This window comes from Lithobates pipiens, unplaced genomic scaffold (assembly GCF_037356315.1).
Source record: "Lithobates pipiens isolate NorthernLeopardFrog02 unplaced genomic scaffold, aLitPip1_a1.2 Scaffold_25, whole genome shotgun sequence".
NCBI lineage: Eukaryota > Metazoa > Chordata > Amphibia > Anura > Ranidae > Lithobates > Lithobates pipiens.
Window position 1 is genome coordinate 24317375 of NW_027507787.1, and position 11737 is coordinate 24329111.

General features: G+C 39.1%; 1 pseudogene; it reads left to right on the plus strand.

The window, feature by feature from the left end:
- LOC143930043 (breast cancer anti-estrogen resistance protein 3 homolog pseudogene) overlaps positions 1–7455 on the plus strand; it is a 62003-nt pseudogene extending 54548 nt beyond the window's left edge.
- Positions 7456–11737: the final 4282 nt, after the last annotated feature.

Here is an 11737-nt window from a genome sequence, read left to right on the forward strand (position 1 = left end):
CTATCCCACGCTCATTTACTAAGGCAGCCATAACTGCTTGTGACTGATGACATGGTCCATGTGTCAAGCTGGAGGGAAAAGAGTGGTTGGCAGACATAAATGATCACCTTTTCCAAAGTCTTGTTTAGTAAGAAGTTGCCCTCTGTGGACCACTTGTTCTTCTCGTTCTGGGGTCCTTAAAGTTGAATTATTAATCCCAGCTATACTGGGCCAGAACTAGGGTGGAATCTGTGAGTGGCACAGACCCAGCAATTGTCCGGGGCTGTAAATGCAGCATCCTTAGTCGTCTGGTCTGCTTCCATATGCGAGTTTTAAAGTTAGTATGGCTACCCTAGCAAGAACCTGGAAAGCTGAAAACAGCTGATCAAATTAACTTGATGGCGTGCTTGATTGGTTTACCTTCCAAAGTAAAAACAAACTTCTGGCCCTTCAAATGGAACCAAAATCTCTCTATATCTTGTAATGGAAATTTGTAGGTTCTGTATATAATTGTATTCTATTTTATATGTATTGCACGATGCCCTTACTGTGCACACGGCACTAATAATGTTTTCAGTACATGTTTTGCATTCGTTCAAGTCCTGATTAGAATTAGCCTGCCTATGTAACGCCCCTTGTTACCATAAACGTACAATTGTAATATTAATGTGATAACTACGTAATCATGTGTATAAAAACCTTCAAATGTGTCATAATAAAGGAGAATGGTTATTTGGAAAGATGCTGAGCGTATCTTTTGTGTCTGTTCCCTACTGCAGTAGATATTAATTTGGAACCACTAATCAATATGAGGATAGGAGTTGCCTATCATCAAAATATCCATTTCAGGTGGCGAGCCAGCTCAGAAGGGGTTATCAGGTGACCCTGAGTATCTGAAACGAGGAGCTTGAGACGATCAGAGAATTTCTGATAATCAGCCGGCTGAGGTAAGCCTTTTGCTTACATTTTGAGTTATCAGACTTCCTTGATGGGTAAGGCATTTTCGAGACAAAGGGTACCTATTTTACTCCCCTTAATCGAACTGTATTGATTAGTGGTTATATGTTATGTTGTCACTGTCTACTGTCCACCAGAGTGTTATAGAGAAAGGGAAGAATAGTGCTGTTCACAGGTATATGTAGTACATCTGCTAGATAAAGTAGTTTAGAGGCAAAAGGGTATAGGCACACGTAGAGAAGACTGGCCAGTCATTATGGGCATTAAATTAAGTAAGGGAATGACGGGTAAGAGACCCTTAAAAATGCCCAGCACAAGAGGAGCGCTATATATGAACCGAAAGTGTGGTTCCGCCTATACTGAGCCCCTAGGTTAATGGTTAAAGTGGACAGGGATCCACAAAGGGTAACTGGGTTACCACCAAAGTCCACAGGGACAAAGAATCATGCAGAGTATACAGCTAGAGAAACAGCTATCTATGTGAGCAGGATGGATCAAGAGTGACATTAACACTAGACAGAAAGGGACATTTTGATGTTAAGTTGTGGGATGAATTTGGGGTCAGGCACTACAACTAGTAAAGTCAAGAAACAGTAATGAGAGTTAAAACAGAATGCTTTGTATGTTGTCAGAGAGGGAAGATGGGATGAGCACTATAGCTGCCCGTCTGATCATAGAAGGTACAGTATGTGAAGTATGGTATTACAATACATTGGATGCAAAGGATATCAGAACAAAATAAAGAAAGCAGAAGTTTAAGCAAGGAAGTATAAAAAAAAGCGTTAAAATAAAGTGAGAGAATGATATGCATGTGTTGTGTACAAATGGGAATAATGTAAACAATTTTAGAGATATATTTGAGTATGTTTGTGAATGCTGGAACCTTTAGTTCTATCGCTTGCATGTGTCATGTACGCAGATGTGACCCCCTCCTTTGTGCTCTCCTGAAAGAATGTGGCTGGCATGAGAGGTTGATGATAAGCTGGAAGGACACCATGCCAATTTCAGTTTTTTAGACAAAACATTTATAACAAAATGTGCCCGGTTAACGAATCTAATGATAAACAATGTGATCACTATTATTTTTGAATCTGTTTTCCAAACATGGTAAAATGAAGGTTACAAATTAACCGTGTCTTACACAAATTTGAATATCCTTTATTAGTGGAAACAGTGCATTAAAAAAAAAAAGAGAGAAATTGAGTAAAATTAAGTAATATGTCCCCCTTTAAGGACATTTATCTATGCATATATATTAGTGTGTGATATTGAAATTATCATATGAGTATTAATTTCTAATATGAGTTTAACAATTTTATTAATAAATATAGATATATTGAAACTGGTTTAGACAACCTTTGGTTGGAAATGAAATCCAGCTTAATGGGGAAATTGGTAAAAATGGAATTAGTTTAGATTAAGATAACAATTTTGTAATTTTACATTTATTGAGTGGAAAGAAAAAAAAGATTAAGATGAGGTTGTTAATTTGAATACAGCTGCAATAATGTTTAACAAAGCCAAGATGAATGGGATACATAAGGAAGTTTTTCTACAGAAATGAAATCTTAAAGTCTGATAATAACTTGATGTGCGGTCCATGATGTGAGAGTAATAATAACAATTAAATATAACAGACCCATCACATCAAGTCCATACACCCTGTTAGGATAGATGCCTCCTGCAGCCAGTTGTTTTATAGTTTTGATGTGGCAGAGCACTTTGTTTTTATGTATTTTTATTTTTGAAATCCAAAGCAGAATGTGTGGATTGTGAAATGATGTGCCCCTTTTCCTTGTAAGTGCAGTGGGTATAAGTAGAAGAATATTTTGGATTTATGGACATCTCTGCATGACCGCAGGGTATTCTTATCATTTATTATAATATTGCCGGGAAAAAGTTGTCTTTTTGAAACATGAAACTGGAGTTCTTACACAAACAGCATGATAGAAAAAAGTCATTGTTATATTTATGCAAGCTGGACCCAGTAATCAAGGGTTCACTCTGATATACCAGAGCTGTAGCTTTATGCAAAGTTGCTATTAGACAAAGTTACAGATATTATTTTGGTTGAATATTTAATTTTTAATGGTCCGACATTCTAAATGTTTGTCTAATGAAAGGTTCAAAATATGAATTTGTTTTGTGTGTTTATGTACAAATCTAACAATGAAAAATGTGTACATTTAAATCCAGCCACCTTATTGCGTGTATTGGAGGGGGCTGGAGACAAAGAAAAAGTACATGTGTTAAATTGATGACGTGGGAATCAGCTGCTGTGAGCCCAGTGCAGGACACACTCCCTGGAGACCCGAGTATTTACTTTTTTGTAGTGATTCCTGGTTTTATACCGAGGATGAAGTTTATCACCCAGAAGGATTCCCTGTATTCAGAGTCATTGGATCCTTTTTACCCTGCTCAAGAAGCAGAGCTCCATGTTTTAGAAAAACCCGTGAGCTATAAAAAGAGTATATTTATATAGATAGTTGAGATATAGAGAGCTTTTGGTTCCATTTGAAGGGCCAGAAGTTTGTTTTTACTTCGGCAGGTAAACCAATCAAGCACGCTAAGTTAATTTGATCGGCTGTTTTCAGCCTTCCAGGTTCTTGCTGAGGTAGCCATACTAACTTTAAAACTCGCATATGGAAGCAGACCAGACGACTAAGGATGCTGCATTTACAGCCCCGGACAATTGCTGGGTCTGTGCCACTCACAGATTCCACCCTAGTTCTGGCCCAGTATAGCTGGGATTAATAATTCAACTTTAAGGACCCCAGAACGAGAAGCACAAGTGGTCCACAGAGGGCAACTTCTTACGAAACTTTGGAAAAGGTGATCATTTATGTTTGCCAGACACTCTTTTCCCTTCAGCTTGACACGTGGGCTGTGTCATAAGTCACAAGTAGTTATGGCTGCCTTAGTAAATGAGCGTGGGATAGAGCCAGGGTTCTCCACAGTTGTTTTTATAACATACCACTTCTTGTTTTACCTGTTACCAAAGGTGTTACCAAAAGCTGAACATCCCTTCCAGAGATAACAAAAAGATATATCCAGATGCCCAAGTCAGGATCTTACCAGTATGTATTTTGTTTGTATGGACATGTTTTCTGGATGTCCAGTGGCAAATGCTACTGCAAAGGCCACAGTAAAAAAAGCGTTATCAGAAGTAGTTCATAAGTACAGAGTGCAGAATCTACAGAGAGTAACAGAGGAAATCATTTTTATAGGAGAGTCTTTACTAGAAGTTTTGAGGTTTTACACCCCCTACTGTCTACAATGTAGCGGACAAAGTAGAGTAAGAAACGAGAAAACTTTTGCCTGAATGTTTTATTACATTTTATCAAGCCCCTAAGTGGATGTTGGACTCTCTCCCTTTGGGATTTGGGTTGAGAGTGTGTTACTCACTTGCTTATATTTTGTCTCAGCAGCTGAAGTCCTCCATTCGGATCTCACAGAGAATGTTGCTGATCTTTTAAGGTTTTTGACAAACTTATTTATGTGTTTTCTCCCCAATTCCAGATCCTAAAAGTTTGGAAGGATCTAAAACTAAAGCCAGGTGAATTGTGGATTGTTAAGAGACATTTATATATAAGGAAATGTTTGGAGACTCAATACAGCATCTATTTAAATACAGTTTTGCAAAACTTGAAGGAAAAGTCACCTGGATCCATACCAGACACTGCAAAAATGACTAAATTAAAGAAATCTCTGTGTTTGATTTGTTTTCCTCTTGCGATAACAGTCTAGGGTACTTTTTGATTCAATTACTTTAATTGTAAGGGATATATATATATATATATATATTTGAAAAGTAATTTAGCCATGTTGAAGTCATATTTGTCTTTTGTACCTCTTCCATTTTATGTAGAATTGTCTGTGTTTACATATGCTAAGTCAGCATACCAGCAATTAAGCTAGAAGGCCATTCTGGCCACAGGAGTGTACAGCCAGTACTCTGTAAATATGTCTTATCAATCATTTGTTTTTCACAGTGAAAAGTCATTTTGTAATGAAAAAAGCTGCTTAGCTATTATTTTCTCCACAATGGAGTTTTTGTCTCTTTGGCCAGGATTACCTCCACCTAAGCGTGTGGAGGTTCCAGGTTAAAGGTGATAGCAGGTATGGTTAGTGATCAAAATATTGATCAAAAGAGAGGAGACTGTAATGGAAATTTGTAGGTTCTGTATATAATTGTATTCTATTTTATATGTATTGCACGATGCCCTCACTGTGCACACAGCACTAATAATGTTTTCAGTACATGTTTTGCATTCTTTCAAGTCCTGATTAGAATTAGCCTGCCTATATAACGCCCCTTGTTACCATAAACGTACAATTGTAATATTAATGTGATAACTACGTAATCATGTGTATAAAAACCTTCAAATGCGTCATAATAAAGGAGAACGGTTATTTGGAAAGATGCTGAGCGTAACTTTTGTGTCTGTTCCCTACTGCAGTAGATATTAATTTGGAACCACTAATCAATATGAGGATAGGAGTTGCCTATCATCAAAATATCCATTTCAATCTCCACTATCTATGTAAATATATACTATTGTTATAGCTCACAGGCCTTTGCGAAAACATGGAGCTCTGCTTCTTGAACTGGGGAAAAAAAGGATCCAATGACTCTGAATACAGAGTATCCTTCTGGGTGATAAACTGCATACTCAGTATAAAACCGGGAATAACTCTACAAAAAATTAAATACTGGGGTCTTCGGGGAGTGTGTCCTGCACTGGGCTCACAGAAGCTGATTCCTACACCATAAATTTAACACATGTGGTTTGTCTCCAGCCTCCTCCAATAGAGGCAATAAAGTGGCTGGATTCAAATGTAAGATTTTTCATTGTTAGATTTGTACATAAACAAACACAACAAATTCATATTTTGAACCTTTTATTAGACAAACATTTAGTTAGCTATATATTTGCTGGGCAGAATGTCGGACTATTAAAAATTAAATATTTGACTAAAATAATGTCTGTAACTTTGTCTAATAGCACTTTTGCATAAAGCTACATCTCTGATATATTGGGGTGAACCCTTCATTACTGGGTCCAGCTTGCATAAATATAACAATGGCTTGTTTTCTATCATGCTGTTTGTGTAAGAACTCCAGTTTCATGTTTCAAAAAGACAACTTTTTCCTGGCAATATTATAATTAATGATAACAATACCCTGTGGTTATGCAGAGATGTCCATACATCCAAAATATTCTTCTGCTTATACCCACTGCACTAACAAGGAAAAGGGGCACATAATTTCACAATCCACACATTCTTCGTTGGATTTCAAAAATAAAAACAAAAGGACCAACAATATGTATGATGGACCAGAAAGCACTCGGCCATCAAAAACTATAAAACAATTGGCTGCAGGCAGCATCTATCCTAACAGGGTGTGTGGACTTAATGTGATGGGTCTGTTATATTTACATTTTATTTATTATTACTCTCACATCATGGACTGCACATCAAGTTATTATCAGACTTTAAGATTTTTTGTAGAAAAAATGTTTATGTATCCCATCCATCTTGGCAGTGATTTCACAGAGCGGGAGAGCTGGGCGGCTGTACACGGCAATGATCGCTGGATGACCGACACTCATCACACCCTGTACAGGACTGAATAATGCTGGGAAATTCTCCAGTTACCATAGAAATGTACAAATGAACCATCGGTTCCCACTGACATCTTCCCACTGACTGAAATCCCCCCTTGCTGAGCGGTGGGCTGATTCATTTCAGGATGTTTGTATCCATGTTAAATTACCTCGTAAAAAGAAGGACGTGATTTCCATTCGATCCACTGACATGTTCAGCCACATGGGAACTTTGCCACAGCAAATCACCCAGACTACCTACACTAATCATGCCAGATATATTGGAGGAATATCCGTTTCAAGGCTGGAAAACTGGAATGTTCCGAACAAGGGCTCATGCTTCTCCGGATTGCACCATGGAATATGTCAAGTTCTCTAAGGAGCGCTATATTATGGATGGAGGGACCCCTGACAAGCTGAAAAAGGAATTGGAGGAGGAGCTGAAGCTGAACAATGAAGATTTATGCAGTCATGCTTGGTACCATGGAAGGATTCCACGGCAGGTGTCTGAAAGCTTGGTGAGGAGAGATTGAGATTTCCTGATCAGGGATTCTTTGTCCAGTACTGGAAACGTTGTGCTTACCTGTCAGTAGAAAAATCTTTCACAGCATTTCAAGATAAATAAAGTCGTCATTCGGCTAAATGAAGCTTACAGTCGAATTCAGTACCAGTTTGAATATGAAAGCTTTGACAATGTTCCTGCATTGGTTAGGTACTATTTGGGGAACCGCAAACCTGTGTCCCACCAAAGCGGGCCATCATTTTTCAGCCTATTAACAGAACTGTTCCACTTAGGTGTATAGAGGAGAAATATGGAACATCTCCCATTAGACGCTTGGAACTTGGAGCTCCGGATGGAAAAGCAGAAACTCCAAAAAGGCTGAGTTTAAATATTGGCCATGGACAGTAGACAGTGACAACATAACATATAACCACCAATCAATACAGTTTGATTAATGGGAGTAAAATAAGTACCCTTTATCCTGAAAATGCCTTACCGATCAAGGAAGTCTGATAACTGAAATGTAAGCAAAAGGCTTACCTCAGCCGGCTGATTATGAGAAATTCCCGGATCACCTCCAAGCTCCTCGTTTCGGATACTCAGGGTCACTGGAAACCCCTCCTCAGCAAAGCTCGCCACCTGAAATGGATATTTTATAGATAGGCAACTCCTATCCTCATATTGATTAGTGGTTCCAAATTAATAATAACTACTGCAGTAGGGAACAGACACAAAAGATACGCTCAGCATCTTTCCAAATAACTGTTCTCCTTTATTATGACGCATTTGAAAGTTTTTAAACACATGATTTTGTAGGTATCACATAAATAACAATGGCTTGTTTTCTATCATGCTGTTTGTGTAAGAACTCCAGTTTCATGTTTCAAAAAGATAACTTTTTCCTGGCAATATTATAATAAATGATAACAATACCCTGCGGTCATGCAGAGATGTCCATACATCCAAAATATTCTTCTGCTTATAACCACAGCACTCACAAGAAAAAGGGGCACATCATTTCACAATCTGCACATTCTTCTTTGGCTTTCAAAAATAAAAATAAATAAAAACAAAAGGACCAACAATATGTATGATGGACCAGAAAGCACTCGGCCATCAAAAACTATAAAACAATTGGCTGCAGGCAGCATCTATCCTAACAGAGTGTGTGGAATTGATGTGATGGGTCTGTTATATTTAAATTGTATTTATTATTACTCTCACATCATGCACTGCACATCAAGTTATTATCAGACTTTAAGATTTCATTTTGTAGAAAAAATGTTTATGTATCCCATCCATCTTGGATTTGTTAATCTTTATGGCAGCTGTATTCCAATTAACAAAATCATCTTAATGTTTTTTTTTCTTTCCACAATAAATTAAAAATTACAAAATTGTTATCTTAATCTAAACTAATCCCATTTTTACCAATTTCCCCGTTAACCTGGATTTCATTTCCAACCAAAGGTTGTCTAAACCAGTTTCAATATATCTATATTTATTAATAAAATTGTTAAACTCATATTAGAAATTAATACTCTTATGATAATTTCAATATCACACACTAATATATATGCACAGATAAATGTCCTTAAAGGGGGACATAATACTTAATTTTACTCAATTTCTCTTTTTTTTTAAATGCGCTGTTTCCACTAATAAAGAATATTCAATTTGTTTAAGACACGGTTAAATGTAACCTTCATTTTACCATGTTTGGAAAACAGATTAAAAAATAATTGTGATCACATTGTTTATCATTAGATTCGTTAACCGGGCACATTTTGTTATAAATGTTTTGTCTAAAAAAATGAAATTGGCATGGTGTCCTTCCAGCTTATCACCAACCTCTCATGCCAGCCACATTCTTTCAGGAGAGCACAAAGGAGGGGGTCACATCTGCGTACATGACACATGCAAGCGATAGAACTAAAGGTTCCAGCATTCACAAACATACTCAAATATATCTCTAAAATTGCTTACATTATTCCCATTTGTACACAACATATGCATATCATTCTCTCACTTTATTTTAACACTTTTTTTATACTTCCTTGCTTAAACTTCTGCTTTCTTTATTTTGTTCTGATATCCTTTGCATCCAATGTATTGTAATACCATACTTCACATACTGTACCTTCTATGATCAGACGGGCAGCTATAGTGCTCATCCCATCTTCCCTCTCTGACAACATACAAAGCATTCTGTTTTAACTCTCATTACTGTTTCTTGACTTTACTAGTTGTAGTGCCTGACCCCAAATTCATCCCACAACTTAACATCAAAATGTCCCTTTCTGTCTAGTGTTAATGTCACTCTTGATCCATCCTGCTCACATAGATAGCTGTTTCTCTAGCTGTATACTCTGCATGATTCTTAGTCCCTGTGGACTTTGGTGGTAACATTGTGGATCCCTGTCCACTTTAACCATTAATCTAGGGGCTCAGTATAGGCAGAAACCGCACCTTCGGTTCATATATCGTGCTCCTCTTGCGCTAGGCATTTTTGAGGGTCTCTTACCCTTCATTTCCTTACTTAATTTAATGCCCATAATGACTAGCCAGTCTTCTCTACGTGTGCATATACCCTCTTGCCTCTAAACTACTTTATCTAGCAGATGTACTACATATACCTGTGAACAGCACTATTCTTCCCTTTCTTATCTCTAACACTCCTATGGACGGTAGACAGTGACAACATAACATATAACCACCAATCAATACAGTTCGATTAAGGGGAATAAAATAGGTACCCTTTGTCCTGAAAATGCCTTACCGATCAAGGAAGTCTGATAACTCAAATGTAAGCAAAATGCTTACCTCAGCCGGCTCATTATGAGAAATTCCCGGATCGTCTCTAGCTCCTCGTTTCGGATACTCAGGGTCACCTGGAAACCCCTCCTGGCTGGCTCGCCACCTGAAATGGATATTTTATAGATAGACAACTCCTATCCTCATATTGATTAGTGGTTCCAAATTAATAATAACTACTGCAGTAGGGAACAGACACAAAAGATACGCTCAGCATCTTTCCAAATAACTGTTCTCCTTTATTATGACGCATTTGAAGGTTTTTATACACATGATTACGTAGGTATCACATTAATATTACAATTGTACGTTTATGGTAACAAGGGGCGTTACATACAGTAGGTGACCGCGATAATGTGTCAATCTTACCACTTCTATCGGCGAGATTGACACCCTACAAGCTCCGTCGCAGGAGCCAGTGCCGAGCTGGATCGCATCGGGAAAGGAAAAATGTTTCCTTTCCAGATAAGTGACAAGCATCGCTGGCCGGGTTCACACTTGTGCAGGGATCCAAATTGGATTCCCGCCAATACCAGGCACTGTGTTTGGTATGAATACTAAGGGAGAACTCCACGCCAAATTTAAAAAAAAATGGCATGGGTTCCCCCTTGGGAGGCATAGCAGGACCTTAGGTCCGGTAGGGATTTTAATGGGAATTCCGTACACCGAAAAAAAATGGCGTGGAGTCCCCCCCAAAATCCATACCAGACCCCTATCCGAGCACACAGCCCGGCCGGTCAGGAAAGGGGGTGGGGACGAGCGAGCGCTCGTCGGGGTCTGCGGGCGGGGGGTTTATCGGAATCCGGGAACCTCCTTTAATAAGGGGGCCCCTGGATAGCGGCCCCCCACCCTATGTGAATGAGTATGGGGTACAATGTACCCCTACCCATTCACCTGTGAAAAAAATTTAAAAAAAAACACAACACACAAGGATTAAAATAGTTTATTGCACAGCTCCGGGGGTCTTCCGTCTTCGGGGGTCTTCTCACTGGACTCCTCCGCTATCTTCTGCTCTTTTGCTAGCTCTTTTGCTAGTGGAGGAGCCCAGCTTTCTTCTTCGTCACCACTCTCTTCTTCTGACTTCGGCGTGGCCCCCCCTTCCCCAAGGCACCCCCATGTTGAGGGCACACGGCCTGGTACGGCTCAGGAGGGGGGGCACTCACTCGTCCCCACCCCCTTTTCTGACCGGCTGCGTGCTCGAATAGGGGTCTGGTATGGATTTTGGGGGGGCCTCACGCTGTTTTTTTTCCGGCATAGGGGATTCCCCTTAAAATCCCTACCAGACCTAAGGGCCTGGTATGCCCCCGAGAAGGCATGCAGGCTTCATGAGTGAGGCGACATTATCGCCGCTCTCGCTACTATAGGAAAATTACATTTTCCTATTGCAGCCAGCGCGAGAACCAGCGCAACGGGATCGCGCTGGTTAGAGAAGCCTGTCGCCGGGAACCAGCGCAACAGTATCGTGCTGGAAACACAATATCGGTGGCACCTACTGTAGGCAGCTTAATTCTAATCAGGACTTGAAAGAATGCAAAACATGTACTGAAAACATTATTAGTGCCATGTTCACAGTGAGGGCATTGTGCAATACATATAAAATAGAATACAATTATATACAGAACTTACACATTTCCATTACAGTCCTACACTGTTTACATGCTGGACAACGTCCACAAGCATAAAAGCCAGAAAGGAATGAGAATATCCTATTCTCTTTATACAAGGGTAGATCTATGACTCCAGGAGCAATAATGTCTCTCAAAGTGGGGACTCACTTATAAATAAATTGGGGACAGGGAGGAAAGACAGTTCCCAAAACCCTATCTTTTCTTAATACTTCCCAATGTTTAGTAACAATTTTCTCAAACTGTTGTCG